The sequence below is a fragment of the Falco rusticolus genome, chromosome 8 (assembly GCF_015220075.1).
Source record: "Falco rusticolus isolate bFalRus1 chromosome 8, bFalRus1.pri, whole genome shotgun sequence".
Lineage (NCBI taxonomy): Eukaryota > Metazoa > Chordata > Aves > Falconiformes > Falconidae > Falco > Falco rusticolus.
The window spans coordinates 2,785,424-2,805,019 of record NC_051194.1 but is presented as its reverse complement, the minus strand read 5'-3'; the positions used below and the strand labels follow the sequence as shown (position 1 = coordinate 2,805,019).

The following is a 19,596-nucleotide window of genomic DNA, read 5'->3' as shown; positions in this document are numbered from 1 at the left end:
AAAAAATAGATCCCTGCTGGAGTACACTGTGTATAGATTGCAAAGGAAAAGAAAATAATTAAGCAAGCAAGTCCAAAACAAGTGCCGGTGATGTTTTAAAAGCTGTTGGCTTTGACTCCTTAGATGCCCTTTTCTTCTGTAGAAAATACTAATATTTCCTTTGCAGCCTGACATAAAGCATTAAGGGAAGAGAAATTCATTAACTCACGATGCAGTTCCATTCCTAGCATTTCTATTTTTTTTAATTTAGAATGTGTTTTTTCTGAGAGATTAAACTTTCATGTGCAGGGGATGTTCACTGCAAAAGCAGATGTATGTCCAAAGCTTCACATCTATTTGGATGGAGCAGCCAGCTAATATGATTCAGGGCACAATTTATGGTGATAAGGACACCAGCACTGAATTAACCTGCAAACATGTGTCCTCCTATTTCAGGATACTGAGAGTCTGGCCCATACTATTGCTGCGCCGTGTCCTTCTGTGTGCCATCTTGGGCATAAATGTATGTAAAGGTATTGACGTGATATGCATGCCCTGCTGAGCTGGCTGGATTTTTGGACAATGTGCTGCCACCAAGTTAAGAAAAGTTTCAATTCAAGAATTCCTGAGTTTGTAGGTCATGATGCTCCCCAAACCCACTTCTGGCCTTAGCGGATGGGAGAAATTATGTAATTTAATGTCTTCATAGTCTGAATCACAGTGTGTGTTTGAGTGTCTTTAATTGAGCTCCATATTTAAACTTGTAAGGATTAAAATAATCCTACCCATAGGGATCAGTGTATTTTCCAGGTTCCGTCCAAGAGATGCAGCTGATTATTTCTTTTTCCTAAGTTCAGTAGTCATCAGAACATTCAGCTGCAGTCTGGTAAAGGCCCCTCTCATGGTGTTTTCCACTCCCCATAATCTGAGGCGAGCTGGGAGGACTGTGCATGCAGAGGAGGATGCACTGGTGTGTCTGCTCCCCAGGGGTGAGTGACTTTCCTTTCCTACAGACAGGCAGTGAGGCTTTGAGCAGTGATATTAACAGCTGTGATCGTGAAATTAGGAATTTTTTTAGCAGCAGCTTGTGAATAGTACTACTAAAAGGTGGCCTCAACTCCTCCTCCCTTCTTCCCTCCCAAAAGCCCTTGATATGAATTTGAGATATTTTTTTAGCTTATAGATAGTGTATTAGAAAAGCTGAGGTGCTGATAAGCCATAGCTGTTGACTTTGGAGCTGAGAGATTAGTTTTATTAATAACATCTGCTGATATTGTTAACAAAAACATGGAAAGGATCATAGTGTTAGGAAGTTTGCCTTGATGTTGTGGACTCTCCCATTTTTTATTTACTAGTGCAATCTGTAGGAGGTTTGACACTGTCTTACAGCAGTGCCATCCTGGTGGAATGATGGAGGGTGTTGCTGGTGGCATCCTTCCTTAGAAATGGTTGTAATCTGTCAACCTTCTTATCTCCAAGGCTTCTGCAATTGTAGTTTTTCAGCTTTTCACTCCTCAAAGGAAATACTGTAGCTCAAGTCTTCCCTTTTACGACTTGAAGGAGTCCCATCTGCAGATAATTCTGCCAGGTGTTGTTTTAAATGTGCCATTATGGCAGTCTTAAACTGTGCTATTTGTGTTTTATCTCAGGTTCTTCCCTGGTCTTCATTGCATCCCTCCCTCACAGCTAACAGCTAAGTGAGCATGTGGGAAGTGAAGCACCAGGGAGTATGGCATTAGCCAAATGTGTATTAACATTTCTCTTTCTTCACCTCCCTGACTTCGCAAATGTGTTCCCATGGAAAAAGTGTGCTCTTGGAGCACGCCCCTTTCTCAGATAAAGCTTTTCTAAATGCCTTTTGAGGAGTTAATAAATTAAAACTGGGGAAAATACTTATTTCAGTGTCTCTCTGGCTTCTAATAATGTATTGGTGGGTTTTGTTTGTTTGGGTTTTTTTAAGTTCAGGCTTAGCTGTCTTAAAACGTCTTTTAACCTGAAAGACCATAGAGAGCTACCTGGCATGAAAATTTAAATTATTTTGTAAGACTTAATGAATAGAAGCAAAGGAACTTTTGCTTTTTTGACATTTGAATATCTCTAAGAAAGCAGCTATGACATAATATGCCAGAAAGCTCTCAAGACAAAGATCCTGATAAAGCGTTGCAGAGAAAGGCAGCCTGTTCACAGGTGAGGCTGTGCAGGGCTTTCCTGGGTCCGTGTGGGGCTTGTAAACCTCTGGGCTGGCTTCTTGGGGCGCTCTGAAAGCTCAAGGTTTCTTGTAATGGCTTCTTCCAGCCTGAATGTATGGGGGGAACAGCAAAAGAGTCTGTCGGAAAGGAATAAATGAACTGGAAGACCAAGGCATTAAAAGAGATTTTAAAAAACATGGAAAAAAGGTGACCTAGGGAGTGGCACAGTCAGCCAGGGAACAGTCTCGGTTCTTAGTGTGGCATAGGAAATGATGATCAAAATTTAACGAGCATCATAAAAAATGTTGCTCTGCTGACGTGTGCTGGTTTGCTCAGGGCCTTGGCATTTGCTGTATTTTTCATGCAGATGTAGGAGGTGGTGGGCACATGATTTGCAAAGAAACAACTGTGTGGCAATGCACTTCCATAGTTTCTCTATATGTCTCTGTAATACAGGCATCTCAGACTGCATAGGTGGAATTTCTGCTGACCTTCTGCACCCTTTAACAGAGATCTAGATATGCAATCTTTCTAGATTTCTTTTTTTTAAAAAAAAAAGTGCGACAGGTTTACATTGTTGCTACAAATTTACTCATGAATACCACCATCACATTTTGTGTATGGGTCACTTGCAATGTCCCTGAAATATGAATTAGGCCAACGGGCTGTTGGCTGGTGTCTTTGGGATGACAGGATGCTACCTTATGTTAGATAGCAATACAATTTTTTCACAGCTCAAAATAAATTCATCTGACAGCCATAGATATATTTTCTGCTTGACTGACTGCAACTCAAAACATTTTATGATATTACAAATCCTAGCATGTGAAGCATAAATTTTTAGAATATTAGTTTTAGAAGTTTTCAGATGTTTGACTGCTATTATATTAAAAAAAAAAAAGAACAAAACTCAAGAGTTTACTTGCTTGCATAAGCTTGAGCTGGGAGCTTAGTCCCATTAATGTGAGTGGCCACTGCTTATCAAGAGTGCATGAGCCAACAGAAGGAATGGTTAATTTATTTTTATTCTGTTGATGTGGATGCAGACAAAGCTGTCAAATGATGGTCTGAATCTTCTGCTGTTTTTGTTAGAGCGGTCATTCCAGCCTAGGCAGAAGAAATGACCAAACTCACATCTGACACGACTGGGAAATGAAACACAGAAAATATATTTTATTTATTTATTTATTGACTGCAGGGAAAAGATACTGAAATAAATAAGCACAGATCTTGATTCCAGTTGTCTTTTCTGAGTTGCAAATGAAGGCTGAGTCCTGCAAACTTGCTCATACTCCACCAATGTAAAACTGGGGTGAGCAGAGTGGGAGCAGTCATCTGTGAAAAGGGCAGTCCGTGGGAGAAAAATGCAATCAGTCATTGCAGCGTTAATATCTTATCCTTAATTAGCTTTAAAAGCAAAGTGATAAAGATATGGCAGACTTTTAGTGCTGTTTTGATGTGCCTGGCTGTGGTTTTGAGGTTTGTAGAAGATTGGCAGAGGCTGTAGGAGAATGACGGGAGGCTGTGATGCACGAGTTGTTTTCATTGCCTGCCACGTGGTTTGACTAAATTTTTAATTAAAACTTAAACACTGAATCCCAGTTTTGCTTTTTGTCACATTTCGTATGGTTTAACGGAAACCTAGAGTGATACATCTTAGTTTGTACATCACAAAACCACATGACATGACTAAGGGCCTGACCCTGCTTCTAATAAATGGCATTAAGTTCCTCGCTTACCTTCCAGAGCAGGAACTTTCACTCGTTTTCTGTAACTGTGGTATTTTACATGGTGCTAAAGACAAGGAGAAAAGCATTTGTGCAAGACCATGTATAAACTGATTTGACTGTCTCATTAATGTAGTCCTTGTATGCTTGCACTGGGCTTTAGCAAGATACTGAGATGATTAGAAAAGGTTTTCACTGGGGAAACGGACATGTTATCTGCAAGTCTTATTATCTTACAGAACCTGCCGCGTTGGAAGGACTCCCTTACGTAAAACTTAATTACATCACTTTTTCAGAGCGCTTAGTATCCAGACCTTTCCTCTCACCACTGTGGTGCAGCACAGTGCGTTACTCGTGCCTTACGCTGCTGGGTGAGCCGCATCCGTTCCCTGACAAAGAAAGAAAATCACTTTGGGTATCCAGCGGCTAGGAGTGCAAGGCATGAGCATTGCTTCTTCTTTCAGAGCCCTCAACAAATAGAATTTATGTCAATAAAGCTATGTTAAACCAGACCTACCATTATCAAACTGCCTCTCTGAGCGAAGAGGAGCTAAATCTGTGCAGCATTTTAACATCCTTCTCTGCTGCAATATTGAATTTTAATCTCCAGCTGTAATAAACCTCAGAGTTTTATCCTCTTCAGTGCTTTGAGTTTCATTTGTGCCCTGTGCTGTTTGGACACAGCTAGGTGGGATTTCAATGATCTCTGTGGGGATGAAGGGCTGGCTGTAAATTGTGAATAAGCCCAAGCCCTTGTGACACTTTATAGTTACTGTGAGCATAAGGGCGTGGAGTCGTGTCAGTTCATCAGGCGGCAGAGCCCTGGGAGCCAAGGGATAAATCACTTGTATCTGTCACTTGTATTATATTTAATACACTTGAAAGAAATGCCAAGTATTATGAATATGGAGCAGAGAATGAAATTAAAAGATTTCCTTGTATATGAAACCAATTCACTGCCGTAGCTGGGGCTCTCTGTTTAGTGTCAGGGCTTCTCTGTTTTGGGCAGGAGGTGTTGAGATGGTAGCTATGTTTTGAAGCCTGTCCTGTAAATGGCTTGAACTTTTTGTTTTGGAAGAGTCTAGCAATGTTTTTTTCTTTTAATTCCCTCTTCCCTTTCTAACCCCAAAACACTCTCCCATGCTGGAGCTGGCTGTTGGTGCAGCAGGGTGCTGAGGGCGATGCCCTGTGCTGCCTCCATCCTCTTCAGCATGGCTGTAATTTGGGGGTTTCAGCTGCAGCCAAGGCAGAAACAGGTAGTGTGTGGGTTTGCCATGGGAGAGGCAATCCTCATCCAAATGAGAGATGGAAATTTGGGGAGTTCCTTTCATTAGGGGGGTCTACAGGGAGCCTGCTCAGGCAGAGCAAGCTGAAGCTTTACAGGATGGGGACAGAAGTGCTGGCACCAGCCATGCTGTGCCTGGGTGGGCAGCTCCTTTGGGGCCATCGCTGCTGCTGTTCTAGCTTTTAAATTGTGCTAATTCCCCCTCGACAGAGGCTCAGTGTAGTGCTCTCGCAGATCAAAACATAGTGATTTGTCATTTGTGCTTTACCCTGGTATATGTCACTCTCAGTGCTGAAAATCTTCAGGAAAAACATGTTTTCATCCCCTTATTTCTGCAGTAAGAATCTTTCCTCTGTACTTTAGTGACATATATAATGAAAAATCCCACTGCCAATGGTTCTGTGTGGGGATATTGTTATCTTGACAGGCCTCCAGCAGATCTACTCCAGAACTGGTACCCTGAACTGCAGAAAGGTTATTTGCATTGTCAGCAGCAAAGCACTTCCAGTGCTTAGGTGACTGTCCCATTCATCATCTATCATTATAGTGCTTAAGAGAAAAGGGGGGGGAAAAACCAATATCCCATGAAGAAATAGGAAGTCATCCCCAAAATTCAGCCTGTTGCATTGGTGAACTTTTATTTACTCATTCTCTTTCTTGATCTGCTGCATTTGCTCTTCTTAACGTGGATTTAGAGTAGAAATACAAATTTAATTGTTTCCGTTGTCCGGGCATCAGTGGGAGAGGGCGGGAGGAGAGGCATGGATCTGTGTTTTAAATGGGAAGTTAGAGTAGATGTATTTGTATTTTTCTTTGTGTTGGAGCCCTGAGAGCTGTAATGCTGCAGCTGCCTCTGTACAGGCAGGTCAGGGTGTATTTGAAGGTGTAGCTGGGCTGAATGTTGTGATCGATCGGCTGAGTTAGTGCAGATGGAATCTGAGTCCTTGTCCCCACTGTTTGTCACACAGAAAGGGTCAGGTTTAAACTTTACACCGTCAGGACATTCTGTCGTTAACTGGTGAATTCTGACTGTCCGTCATGGGTGGCTCTTGATTTCTGGGGTGGCATATATTGTGCAGGATGATTATAATAACAAAAATTCAACTATTTTTTGCAAGCCTTTATAACTACTACAGTGAAGTTTTAACTTCGCTTAATTCTGGATGAGTGAGTGCATTCTCACACATACATGTGCATATTGTATATGTTTCCCTTTAATCTGTTGTTGCTGGAGCAATTTAAGAGTTTTCTGTGTGAAGTTTCTTGATTTCATTTATTTTTATTTTTTTTTAACATAGAAGTACTTTCTTCCTCCTTGTTCATGTTTTCCTCTTTAGAAGTTAACATTTTATAATTGCAGTAATGCCCTTTAGGGCATACGTTAGATCTACTAATGGGATTCCTGAGAAGTCTCCTAATGACATCTGAACAACAGTCACAGCACATCGTTATCAGACCATTACACACATCCTTAACAATAATAAATACTCCTGGTTACTGTAATTGTATTGTCCTTTACTGCTTAGCAGGAGGAGCTGGGAGACATCACAGTTCAAGTGCAAGGCGGGGAAGTGCCTAAAATCAGCAGCTGTTTTGTGGCAGGTTTCTCTGAATGCTTTTGATTACGGAGATGTGGAAGGACACACCGTCTGGGAGAATTATCCTATTTTCCTATTGCATTTGGATTGAAAATGTCACAAGAACTAGTTGCCAGCATGTGCACGTACCCTCTGCTCTCCCTGTCTGCAGGGAGAGTGGTAAACATCACACAGCTTCTGAGAAGGGATGTTACTGAGAGAAACAGGGTAACTGTAGGCAATGGTTGGCTCAGAATTACTTAAAAAGTTGCTGTAATAGAAGATGCAGCCGTGCCAGGGCAGATCCTGCGGTCTTGTGATAGAGGCAAGAGCTGTCTTCAAGAAGGAGACAGGGAAAACCTGTATATGCAAATACCCAAGAAAAAAATTTAACGTTCTTGACTCCATCCATCACTAAGGATGGCATGCAGTAGCCTTTATTGTACACATTGCTGGCCACTTTCAGACGTGTACTTTATGATGCAGATAACCCAGGCAGTAAGGAAGCAAAGTACCTTTACCAGGGACCAGGATTCATGGGCTTTCTAGTACAGAGTGATGGTGAAGTGTTCCTTCTGACAGTAGAAGCCAGTGTATTGTTTGGAAAGGTAAGTGTTTCAGAGCACAGCAGGATCAGTAAAATTTACATTAGTGCCAGAGGGCTTTAACGTTTATTAAAGCTTCCAAATAATACATTTGCTATCTAGAAGCATTTGATAAATGTGCCAGTCAGCCATAAAAAAAGTGAGCATTGGTTACTTCCCAGAGGAATCTAGACAATTTTGCTTTCTCTAATAGGAATGAGGTAGAGTATTGTAAAATGTCAAACAGCAGATTGTGTAGCATCATCAACTGAAGCAGGCATAAGGAGCAAATGTACCATTTATCTAACAAAAGCCTGTTTGGTTTCATTAATTTAAGTTACAGGATGTCTGGGTTAAAGTTGTGATGAGGTTTTCTGTATAGAAATGAGGACTGCAAGTTGGCTATAGTGAAAAGGTAGTCAAGGCTTTCTGGTCACTCAGACTGACGGACCAAGTCTTTTCCTCATGTCACTATTAAAGTGGAAAGTAAGCTAAGCTAATCATCACTGTATGAAAATTAAATTTTCAGGTTCATGATGACAAGTGGATGTGTCATAGATGTCTTCAGGTGCTTCAAGTGGCCAGAATTTTTTTTTTTTTTTTTTTTCCTGTCCTGCAGTTGCTAATGAAGATTTGGCTTCAACGTTAATAAAGCAGCACTCCCCAAACATTAATAGTCTGCCAGGGCTATTCCCTTCATTTTAAAATAGCAATCTCTGGTGCAAAAATTAAAACTAAAGCACAGCACTAGGTGTAAACCATTGTTTACAGCAGATGCATTGCAAAAGATGATACTGGCTTTAAAACAGTCTTCCTCTTCTTTACCTGTTGGTGTGTTTGTTTTGGTTTTTCCCTTGTCTCTGGTCTCCAAACCATGTGCATCAAACCAAAGATGATAGCTCTTAACTTCTTGTCCATCTCCTGCTTTTGCTGCTTCTGTGCTTTTTGTAATCTTTTGCTGACAACCACATCTGATGCTGCTGTGCTTGTAGATAGAAGAGTCCCAGCAGATCTGTTGAGCTGTATTTATTCTTGTTTGTGTTTTGGCCGTGCTCTAGTGCCGTGCCAGGAGCTCTCTGAATGCACGGCCAGAGCCTCTAAATTGAGTGGATATACATAGGACAGGGAGAAGTCCAGATTAATGCAGATTGCTCCTCAGTCCCACTAAAATCCCCCCACAATCCTGCAGCTGCCTCCCAGATACTCCTTTTGTCCATCACAAGCAAAGCCACACTGATCAGAGCCTTCATGCCATCACTGGTGGTCCAAAGGATTCACCTCATGGAAAGAAACCTCTCTCACCCAGCTATCCTTACAGCAAAAGCACGGGGAAGTCTGTAGAGTAAATACAATCTGATTAATTCATTCTAAAAGCGGGGGGGTTATTCATACCGCACTGTACGCTGAATAGAGGTTCCTGAAGTGCCGTGTCACGCTGCCGTGTGCCGCTCGGGAAGGAACAGTGCGTGGGTGCGTCAGCACAGATCACACGAACCGACGCCAGCCCGCAGCAGGATTGTCTTTTATTACCTTTGATTTGTTGAAGCAATGAAATGGAAATCAAAGTCTGGATTTATGCAGAACAACCCTGTTTTCAGGAGCTCTGCTCAGCCTTTACTGTCCAGGAGCATGGCTTTTCACAGATAGGCATTTTTACCTTTTTTTTTTCGTTGTTTTTGTTTTGTTTTTCATATTGCAAAGTGTAATAATATGAAATATCCCTTGTGGGACAGACTGAGCACAGCAAAGCCAGGCTCCCGTGGGAGGAAAAGCAGTGATGTCTTTCCCGAGGACATGGTCTAGATGATGGTGCCTCTCCAAGAAATCACTTAGTTCAGGAAGCAAACAGCTACCTCAGTATCCCATGACATGTTTGCTAAGCTGCTTTGTTTCACATTGCTTGGCTGTTTGCCTGCTCCCCAGCCCCTTTGTGGGAAGCAAGCAGGAGGAGAGCAGCAAAAAGAGCATTTCGGGACTGCAGCTGTACCTCGACCTGTGCAAGCTGAGCAAAGCACCTTGCTGTGCTCCCTCTGAAGTGCCACTGACAGACCCACCCTCCATATCTGGGGGAATTTGGTACTTGAGTCTGCTGTCGCCTCTCTGCGTTTCACGTTCCCCAAGGCAGCTGGCAGCCACGCACAATTTGATCCTCTAAGTCCATGCTCTTCAAAGCCGTGCACAACATACCCGCTTAATTATCCTCCCAGGTGCTGGCTGCTCTGCTCCCCATCCATGCCAGCCCCTGCCTTCCTGGCTCCGCTGCCCTGCCAAATCCATCCCCAGCCTGTGGCTCCCTCCCCATGTGCACGAAGGTCCCTCCTGGGGGTGACATCCCCAGTGCCCACCTTGCATCTGCCCAGGCACCTCTCTTGATTTACTTTCTTTTGCTTAACCTTTACAAAAGCCTCACTGTCTTCCCAGGCTATTTCAATACAGTGTTTCTCAATAATTGCGTCAATTCATTACGCTGTGAATTTGGTTTGGGTTGGGATCTTAAGTAATTAGGCATTCCTAAGCTCGTTGTGTTGTCACCGTTAAAACCAGCTGCATATGGTACATTTTCTTCTCCTGCTCACTGCCCCCCTATCTGCAACTTCGGATGCAGCATCACTAATTTAGCTTAATAGTTTTTACAAAGAGAAACAATATAATCTGAAGACAAAATATAATTTGGAGAGAGTACATAACGGGCACAGAACTGTGTGATAAGACCATGTCTCTTTGTGGAGTCACACATTTATAGCAGTGGGCTGTGTTCTGAATAAATTAATCATTAGACATAGCCAGTTTTTTGTTTATGAATCATGCATAATTCACTCGTGATTTCTATTACTATGTTTGTGCTCACCAAATAGTTCAGATGAGCAGTGTAGGGTTTGCTTATGAGTTGTTTGCCTTGACTATGTGGTGTTCCGTCTTCATTTGCTTTGATGTTCTCGGCATTGTTTTTTTTTCTCTGGTTTGGCAAACATTTTTATTTTTTTGATGCAAAAATATCAGCTGATACTCAGTAGGCAGCAATTAATAAAAACAGCAGTAAGACAAGCCTTGATTGCTTATGGTATCACACAGAAAACTTTCCCAGCCGAGGCATTGCTGTTAGTTACATCTTCTTTATGCTAAATAGTGTTTGGGAATTCTGTCTGAGCGCATCTTTCGGAGAGATGTCCTGGTGGGATGAGAGAAGTTGTCCACACCATAATCTTCTAGAAATTTCTGCCTTGGGAGTGGGCTGGAGCTCTGTGGGTAGTGGAGCATCACCTTGTAGTACAGGAAGGGTCTGAGCCAGCTCAGGTGGTGGGCACTGAATTGTGGTAGAGCTGCCCGCTGCTGACTTAGAAGCCAAAGGTTCTTGCAGATGTGGCCATGGTTGTTTTGTTGCCCACCGTGGGGTAATAAAAATCCCAGAAAAGAGAAAAACCCAGTCATTTAGAACGTGAGCTGCCTTACACAGCTCATCGGAGAGAACAGGTGAGATATGAGCAGAACCCAACATCAGTGCAAACCTGGGAAGATTACATGTGGGCTGTAAGACTTAGTTTGATGTATCAGACAAATGCATAACAAAATTCAGTAGATGGAAATTGAAGCTAAACAAATTAAAAATAAAATATGTTTGCCCACTGAGACTAAGTAGTTGTCTGAAAAATTGCTCTTATGTGCTTAAAATCAGGGCTGGAAGCCTTCCTAGGAGGTATGCTATAGAGCAAACAAATTATGGAGCTGCTGCAGGGAAAATCTCATTGAATTCGGTGCTTCTGTAATGGAGGAGGTCAGAGTGAGCACATGATCCCTCCTGGCTTTAAAAATCTATAAATCTGTGGCACGCTGCCTAGGTGGTGATAGGCACTTGATAAATTACATTTATCGCGTGCTTTCCCACCTGCAAGCTTCCTCCTGCCTCCCGCCCCTGGGGCTGCTCCCAACACCTCCTGCCTGTACCACTGCCTGCTCCCTCCCGGGAAGCGTGCAGATCCAGAACTTGCTTTTGACTTGGAAAACCAAGCTGTAATTCTTGGGCTTCCCAAAAAAGACTGCAAATCCATCCATCTCTTTTCCTGTGCATTTGGGGCTAAGGCGTGTGATTCATTTAGGTTTATGCAGTTTGGAAGGTAATTGTTTAAGGTAGGAATAGAGGTTTTGTTTATAGAACAGAGAATTTATATTCTGATGCTGTAAGTTTTTAATATATTTTAAAAGCTCACAGAGTAATAGATGGGTGCTTTTTCTTGTAATAAAATGAAATATTGAAATAAATACACGCTGAGGCAAGTTTTAACTTTTCCAGGTTGTAAATGTCTATTGTTTAATAGTATCTACTTTGTAGTATATATTCCATTCCATTCCGTTTCTATGATATATTTGGTGAGCTCCCAGTTGCTGCTAAATTATATATGGATATCTGATAAATGTACATCTTATTAACTGAAACGTATCCCTAAGATAAGCAAGTTAGTTTGGGCTTTTATTGTTAATTGAATTTTTTCAGCAGCAGCAGCTGAAGGATTGCTAATGTTCATGAATTTTCATGATGTTAAACATCTGCTCCTCTTAGCGGGAACTTTACCAGAGTTTCACTTAACTTGTAAATTCAAATCAGGAATAAAATAGGTATTCAGCCTTTAAGGGGTTTAGCCATGTGTGAAGTAGGCGGGCAGGTGGTACTGCCGTGGGAGCACGATGCGGTTAGCCAGCTTTGCCTAAATGTCATGCCTGCGATGCATGCCTTCCTCAGTGCACAGTGACGGCGGAGATCGTGGACTTCAGTGGTGTTCAGAGGCAGCAGGATGCTCTTTGTGTTTTTATTAGACATTATAGAAACATGGCGGTGAGGTTACCTGCAGTGCAATTGCTGCAGAGCTCTGCCTGGTACTCTACAGCAGCTTCCTCCGAGTGATCACAAGCCAAATGGTTGCTATCATGACTTTTCATAGAGTAAGATTTGGGTTAATTTTTCTTCATCCTAAATCAGTTTGCTCGGACCTCTAATACTTACAGCCTATAAAAATCAGGACAGGGGAAGGTTCGAAATGCGCAGGTGTCTCTACATTGCAAGAAATCTGAATTTTACAAAGCATTGTCGATATTCTCCTCTCTCTTACTGCGGCGAGCTGCTACGCTTGCTCAGAGGAGTCTGTTCATGCAACTTGTTGAGAAAAGCAGATTTTTTTTCTTCTTCTTTTCAACCACACAGGAAAAGTAGAAGGAAAGTCCATTCCACCTCTCTGCGCTTGTGCAAAAAAAAGAGCAATTAAAGGAAGAGGAAGATAGATGGAAAGAGACAGATATAAAATTTGCATGGAGGAATGGGGATTTGCAATGAGACCCCCAAAGAACTGAAGTCATCTTTAATTTTCCTGTCCCTGTGTAAACCTGTTCTGTCAAGTCAATCAGGCCACAAGGCCATGGATTATTGGTGTAAAGAGTTCACATAATCGTCTCGCTCAGATTCAGCAGTCTGATATTTTGGGACCATGTTTTTGCAGTTTAGGCATGCCACCACTTTCATTTTGTATGCATGAAAATGAGCTGTTGCTGATAGGCAATTTAGCCGTAAACGGCACAAGAATTAAGGAGCCACGCTCATAAATAAATTTGTATCCCGTAACATTTTAGTTTAGTCATTTTCTGATGCTCCTAACAATACCAGATAAAGCCTGAGTAAAGCGTATGAAAGGATGGGCTGTTTGAAAACAAAACCTTTCTCAAATCCCTTTAATTTTGTTAAGAAGTGTTAATTTTTGGTAACCACATCTTTTTTGCCCCATGGATACAGAAGAGAAATCAAAGCTTAGCGCTCCTATCTCCGGCACTGCATTTCTTCCTGGAGCCATAGGAGCAGCTGAAAACAGCCAGCGTGGTCTAAGAGGAACTGTCAAATAAAATGACACCCCCGGTGCCTCCTGCCTTAGAAATGACACTCTTCAGCCAGTTCCAAACAGCTCTTTATTACCACATTTGGTGGTGGCAAAGGGTTGCCTTGAAAATTAGTGCCGCTGGAGTTCACCTTTTTTGGTGATTTATTTGTACTGAGTTATGATTATACTCCTCTGTGGTGGCAGTGAGCAGGAGCGTGGTCCTGCCGCTGCGGGCAGATTTCTGGCAGGTGATGGTGTGGGATACAGGGAGCCAGGCAGGGCTGGCAGCTCAGGGGGAGGTTGCCCCATCATGATGTCCTAACTCACCTGCAGTGATAGCACGCTGATTCTAATCCTGGGTTGGGGTTGTGGCGGTCAGCAGCGTGGCTGCAGATTTTGCGGGGCTGGAGCCCAGCCTTGGAGCGCATGGGCTGCTGTGGGTAGCAGTGCCCAGGCATCCAGAGGCGCTGCCCAGGGGAACCTCCTCCAGGGTTCTTGGAGGGTCACAAGAAGTTTCGCCCTGTATATACCTTCTTGTGTGGATAACTACATACTCCTATACTTAGCCTTGATGCCAATGACTGCCTTTGTCATGGATTTTGCAAAGAGTTGTGGGCGCCACCTGCCATTCGTGCAGCCCCTGTAGTGCTGACAAATAGCTCAGTAGCCAGTGGGGCTCAAATCCTCTGAAGACTTCTGTACGTGTTTAGGTTCACACCTGCTGTCAGGTTGGCTGTACACCAAGGGCTTAGAGATTGGTGCTCTGTAGGTGTTACCAGATCATTTCTGATTTTCAAAGAAGTCCTGACATTTCTAGTAATCATTGTATTGTAAAGCACCTTGCACAGTAACATTTTCCAGGGAGGCTGGTTTACCTATCAAAGCAAGCTCTGCATTTCCTCACTGTATTTTTATTTTGTTAACTGCGTTTCTTTGAAGGACAGTTTAATCCCCAGACTTGCTGTTTCTCTGTTATCTGCTTTGATTCAGAAGTGGATTGAAGATTGCTCAGGGATCCCACTGTAAAAACCTGCTACAATTCACAGAAACCAGGAATAAAATTCTTAAAGAGGGCAATTATTGAGGGAACTGGATTAATGATCTGTCATCACCATTTAGCCACATTCACCACTGACCTTTCACAGAGAGGATGCTCTTGATAAATCTAGTTCATTACTGAGTTCTGACATGAAAACAGAATGGCACTCTGTGTTTCTTGGCAGGCTGATCAATATTTTATCTGCCAAAGCATGCAGAAGTGCTAAACAGGATGAATTACGTAGCTGCTGCAAAACAGAGCAAGAAACAGGATTGCTCAGAGCGAGCGGAGCATGTAAATGTGACAGTTATTGGCCACACTTTAGCAATCAGACCTTAATACACTGGATTGTTCTTTTAGTCTTCTTCTGGTTTATTGTTTTTCTTTGCCTGTCTTTTTGTTGGGTATTTTTTGTTTTCATTCAAACAGTGTCAGGCTTCGCTGGTTTTGAAAGTGCTGTAAATGGATAAAAAGGTCTTGTTTCTTCAGAGATCTACCCCAGCATGGGGGGGGGGGGGGGGGGGGGGGAGATTGCAGGCGTCCCTGGCCAGGGGTGTTGCAGCATGGTTCCTCGCTGTTGGCTCCATCCTGCATCACACGATGATGATTGCCGCAGGAGTTGGGCTTGGGGATGGAGAACCGCTGCAGGCTGCTGTGGAGGGTTTATTTAATGGACCATTTCTAAAAAAAAAAAAAAAAAAAAAAAAGTACCAAAAATCCCTGTCTATTGAGTGTGGCAAGTATATTGAAGTTTTACCCAAAGAGCACAGGAGGGAGCTGTACCTTATGTGAAGTTTGTTTCAAAGTCACCACTGTTTCTTCTTAGGGCTACAAAGTCAGGTGTAGAGCTTACAGGGGGAATACAGGCTGATCTCCAGCAGCAGGATGGGAACAAAGGCATCGCTGCCCAGAGCATGGACAAAAACCATGCAGGTTTTCCCGGGGAGGGTTTGTTTGTTGTACAAAGCATTGCTATCAAATTAGGTTTGTGTTCAAAAAGTGGAGTGGCCATCAGTAGAAGTGATACAGAGTCTCTTGAAATGGTATAGGTGGCTTTTTAACTCCAAAACTGGAATTCAAAAGTATAAAAGTTCACGTAAAAAAAAAAAAACAAAAAAAAAACCACCAAAAAACCACACACCAAAAAAACCCTGCCCTGTGTTAGATGATCAGCATTTTGGTTTTGATGTCAAATGCCTCCAGTATGCCCTTAGTTCTCCTCTTCTCCTGGAGTTAGCAGAGTGTATCGTACTGGGATCATGGTTAAAGATGGGAAAGAAACGTGACATTTTTCAAACCAGCCCTCATATAAAGCAGTAAAGAAAGATGATCAAGTAGAGAATTAGTTTAGGGCATGGAAGGCAGGATAGCAATTTTAGCTCGTCCCAACTTTGTGTGTCTGGCTCTCTGTGTGTTGGTTCCCCCAGCTATGTGGTGGGGACGGTGCCCTGAGCACACCAGTAGGCAGTGCGGACAGGGGATCAGCTGGCAGTAGTGCGGTGCAGGTGACTGAAGCACATGTGGTGGCATTTCTGGTGTTCACAAGCAGGGAAGGGAAGAAGTCCTTTGAAACCCCATCTCTGAAGAGCAGTGGTGGTCGCCTCCTGGCATGCAAGCTGGGATACTCACCTGCAAGCAAGCCACCTCTGGAAATGCGCAACTTGTCTGAGCTGGTCACAACTGCAAACAGAATCCAAGTCCCTGGAAAGCCCTAACAAGGAAACCAAGCTGAGAGACATCCATTAACGAGACTTACCAATGAGAGCAACCTGAGATGAGATAAACTGCTAATGATGAGCTTATGTTGCAAAGGAAACTGCTGGGGGCACTTCACAAAGCAGAGACAAGAAGGGGGATAAGTGAGAGGGCATACAGGTGGCTTTTCTGTGCTTCTTTTTGTTTAACAGCTACAGTTGTAATACCTGGAAGAACAGCAAACATGCAGGAGGTGGCAGTGCTGCTGGAAACCTAAAGACACAGTAATTAGCAGATAAAGCTGGCAGATCCTAGGCACAGCCTAAGATTGCAGGTGTCAGCAGCAGCAGGAGGGGGTGGGTGGGAGGGAGAGAGAATACAGAGCTGTCCTTCGCAAGACGTATACCACCAGCTCTGAGGAAGGACTGTTAGCAGTCTCTGTTGGGAGGATAGGTTAAAAAATGTGATGCCTAGGAAGGGGAAGGATCTTTAGTACAGGGGAGAGTAGCTGTCCTTGGCGTTGGCTTGCCGAAGGATGCAAGTTGTCTGCATGTGTCTCCTCCCTTCCTTGGTGGAGGAGCAGGCGATGTCTTCCATGGGGTGCCTCCAGCATTCGTGTCTGGCTGCTGCAGAGCCTGAAAGTTGTGTTTGAAATAGAATCAAATCATCAGCTCAGACATCCCAAGCGTGGATGATTTTGGAACTAATGCTTTGGCCAGACTTACTATAAGGTTATAGTTTCAGGTCAAACAGAGTATTTCCTTTGACCTGGAGTGGTTCTCTCCTTGTTTTTGCACTCAGTGACATTAAAAAAATAAATTACACGTATCTATTTTTATGCTTATATATTACGGTTCTTGTGCATTTTCCTGTCAGTCTTTTAGTTCAGCCAAAGCAGCACAAATCATTAATCTCGCACCCCTGGGACAGAACTTTATTGGTTTTACTCGTCGCTTTGCGCGTTGCATGGTGCTGAGCAGCTCTCCAGTGCCATGTTCTGCAGTGACTGCTCGTGCGTCACCGCAACCCTCCGAGGTCAGGGGAAAATGTTCAAAGGTGTGAGACCTGCGGAGTCTGTCACATTCAGGCTGTGGAGAGATGCCTGGGGATCCATCTCCAGCAGAGCCGGGAGCGCAGTTTTCTCCAGAGGGAAGTGAAGATAATGAGGGTTTGGAGCAGTTTTGACAGGGGCCGAGAGCACCTTCTCACCTTCCGACTGGTGTGTGTTAACAACATGTGAAACTGAACTTACTTTTTGAATAGGAGACATAATTGTCTTATCGAGGGATTCCTCTGCTGTCTGTGCCGTGGGATGGCATTATCCCACCACGCAGGATGGGGCTCTGCTGGGTAGGTGGTCCCTGACCCTGGACACAGCAGTGATGTGCTGGGGGGAGGGGTGAGTTTATAGCAGGATTTGGGAATTGCTGCCATAGGCTGTCGCCGCCTCTGTCCTGTGGTTTCCTTTATTTCACTCTCGGTACCCATCACGTTTGCCTGGAGGCCGCAGCATGGCTGTGACCCTCTGAAAGTTCCGGAATGGAGATGCTTTCCGTGGGCTGTCTCGCAGCCCAAATGAGTGTGTACTTTCTCAAGACAAGTGCTGGTGGTGGCTTTGTTTTCAGAGCATGGAAAAATCGGTGAGGGTCGTAATGCACTGAAAGGAGACTGCTGTCTCCTGGCTCGCACCATGCAACACAGCCGAGAGCCTGGCTGTGTCACCGCTGGGTGACCTGGCCAGGTCCCACATGCACAGGAATACACGTGCAATATTTGGATTCAAACATCTGCTCCTTGCATGTACTGCTTATATTTTGCTGTTGCATTAACACGCAATTCATACTGGAAATTCTGTTTAAACATGCAGTTGTGCTGGGTTTTGGCCGAGGCTCCAGGGTTCAAGAAACTATCACACCCACTTAATCCTCCAAGCAGGTGCGTGGTATGTATCAGACCAGTGCTAGGCATAGCTGTTAGCCGGAGGAGTTGTCAATACAAGCTTAATAAAGTGAGAAGTGCTGTTAGAAGAGACGAGGAGACTTCAGGAGTGCTTAGGTCCTTCTTCAGTTCTTCCTTTTGTGGTCAGAAAGAGGGTTAAGGTGGAGGCAAGTCAGAAGGGCAGCGAGGGAGGAAGGCTGGGGAAGCACTGCTGCAGGCAACAGTTAGGGAGTATCTGGAAAAAAAATCCAGCTATGAAAAATAAATATAATAAATAAAAGTAAAAGGGCTGGAGGGCGTAAAGGAAGAGCTGCTTTTGCATATGCTACTGGCAAAAGTTGATAGGAGGAAGAAATAAGAAATAAAAAGGGGTGAAGGAAGCTGCCAGGTTGAGCAGATGTGGTGGCTGCGATGCACACACAGAGCCGGGCGCAGGGTGGTCCCCACCATGGGGGGCTGTGTAAGGGGGTCAGCCCGCCCGGCTGTCACCATGTGGCTTGCCTGTAGCCATGCTTGTGCTCTTAAATGGAAACCGCCAAGCAGAAACAGAAGTGGAAGCAAATTAAATAATCGCCCTATCTTCATTAGCCTTAGATGCATCTCTGGGATTGAGATTTGACTGAAGAGAAAACTCCAGCTCAGAAAAAACTATTATTGCAGTACCTAAAATGGTATTTACAATAAGATTGCAAAATTGCTTGATTACACTGGATACAGCAATCAATTTTACTCTTAAATAAGCACATGATTGGAAGAAAGAGATTTCTTCATACTGCCCTCACAATAGCCGTTCAATGACATGGGGGGGGCAGAGGGGGAGGCAGAAGTAATAAACAAGACTGATAGTAGCTGAGTAGCCTTCCCCCCCCCCCCCCCCCCCCAACCCAAGACTGATCCACTGTGGGACCAAGAGCTCTCTGAAGGTTGTTTAGAGAGAAGGAAAAAATTAGCAGCTGCTTAATATCCCTGAGCAGTGAGAAACTCAAAACTAGAAGGGTCTGAGTTCAGGGTGGAAAATAAGCCTTGCCTTGCAGTTGCTGCTCGTGTAGCGGCAGGGCACTGACCTGGATGCTGAACGCATGTCTAGCCCCTGTGTCCTCTCTCACCTTCTCAAGTCATGGTGCTTTTGAAGCTGTGAGCACAAAATACAAAGGGTGAAAAAAAAATCTTGATGGTAGATGAGTTTGTTATCATGAAGTGCCTCCCACCTGGAATTTTAATTGGGTTTTGGTTGGAGTAGGACCAGAGAATCAAAATTGGTGCAGCTCAGCGAGAAAAGGACAGGAATACTAGTTGTCAGTATGCCAGTCTTCTGTTGTTTTTCAGAGGAATAATGTTTGGAGTCTTTGGGGAGCTGATCTACAAGGGTGTTGTGCCTTAAAGTGAGGTGAAACCAGGTTCCCTTAGATTTAATCTAGTGATAGGACTTTAAAAGTTCTTTAAAAAACACTGTTACAGAGAATAAGGGTATCTGCATTATAGAGAAAGCACCTTACAGAGAAAAGGTCACCTAGTGGGAACAGCCAACTGTGTGGGTACTGTTGGTGGGTGAGGGTTGATGCCCACACGGTGTGGGACAGCTGGAGCGTGAGGGTGCTCCAGGGTCTGCTCCGAGGTAGAGCCAGGCAGGCTCCTGCGAGGCACCAGCCGCTGTGGTCTGCCGTAAGGCAGAGAGATTTGCACAAAAGAGACGGTTGCCATTCTTCGTTCTGCCAAGCTCTGCCA

The 19,596-nt window shown here is 43.9% G+C and overlaps 1 protein-coding gene across 2 annotated transcripts in view; it reads left to right on the top strand.

Moving 5' to 3' along the window:
* Positions 1-19,596, top strand: part of FSTL4 (follistatin like 4) — a 236,378-nt gene that overhangs the window by 105,896 nt on the left and 110,886 nt on the right. The window lies entirely within an intron of this gene.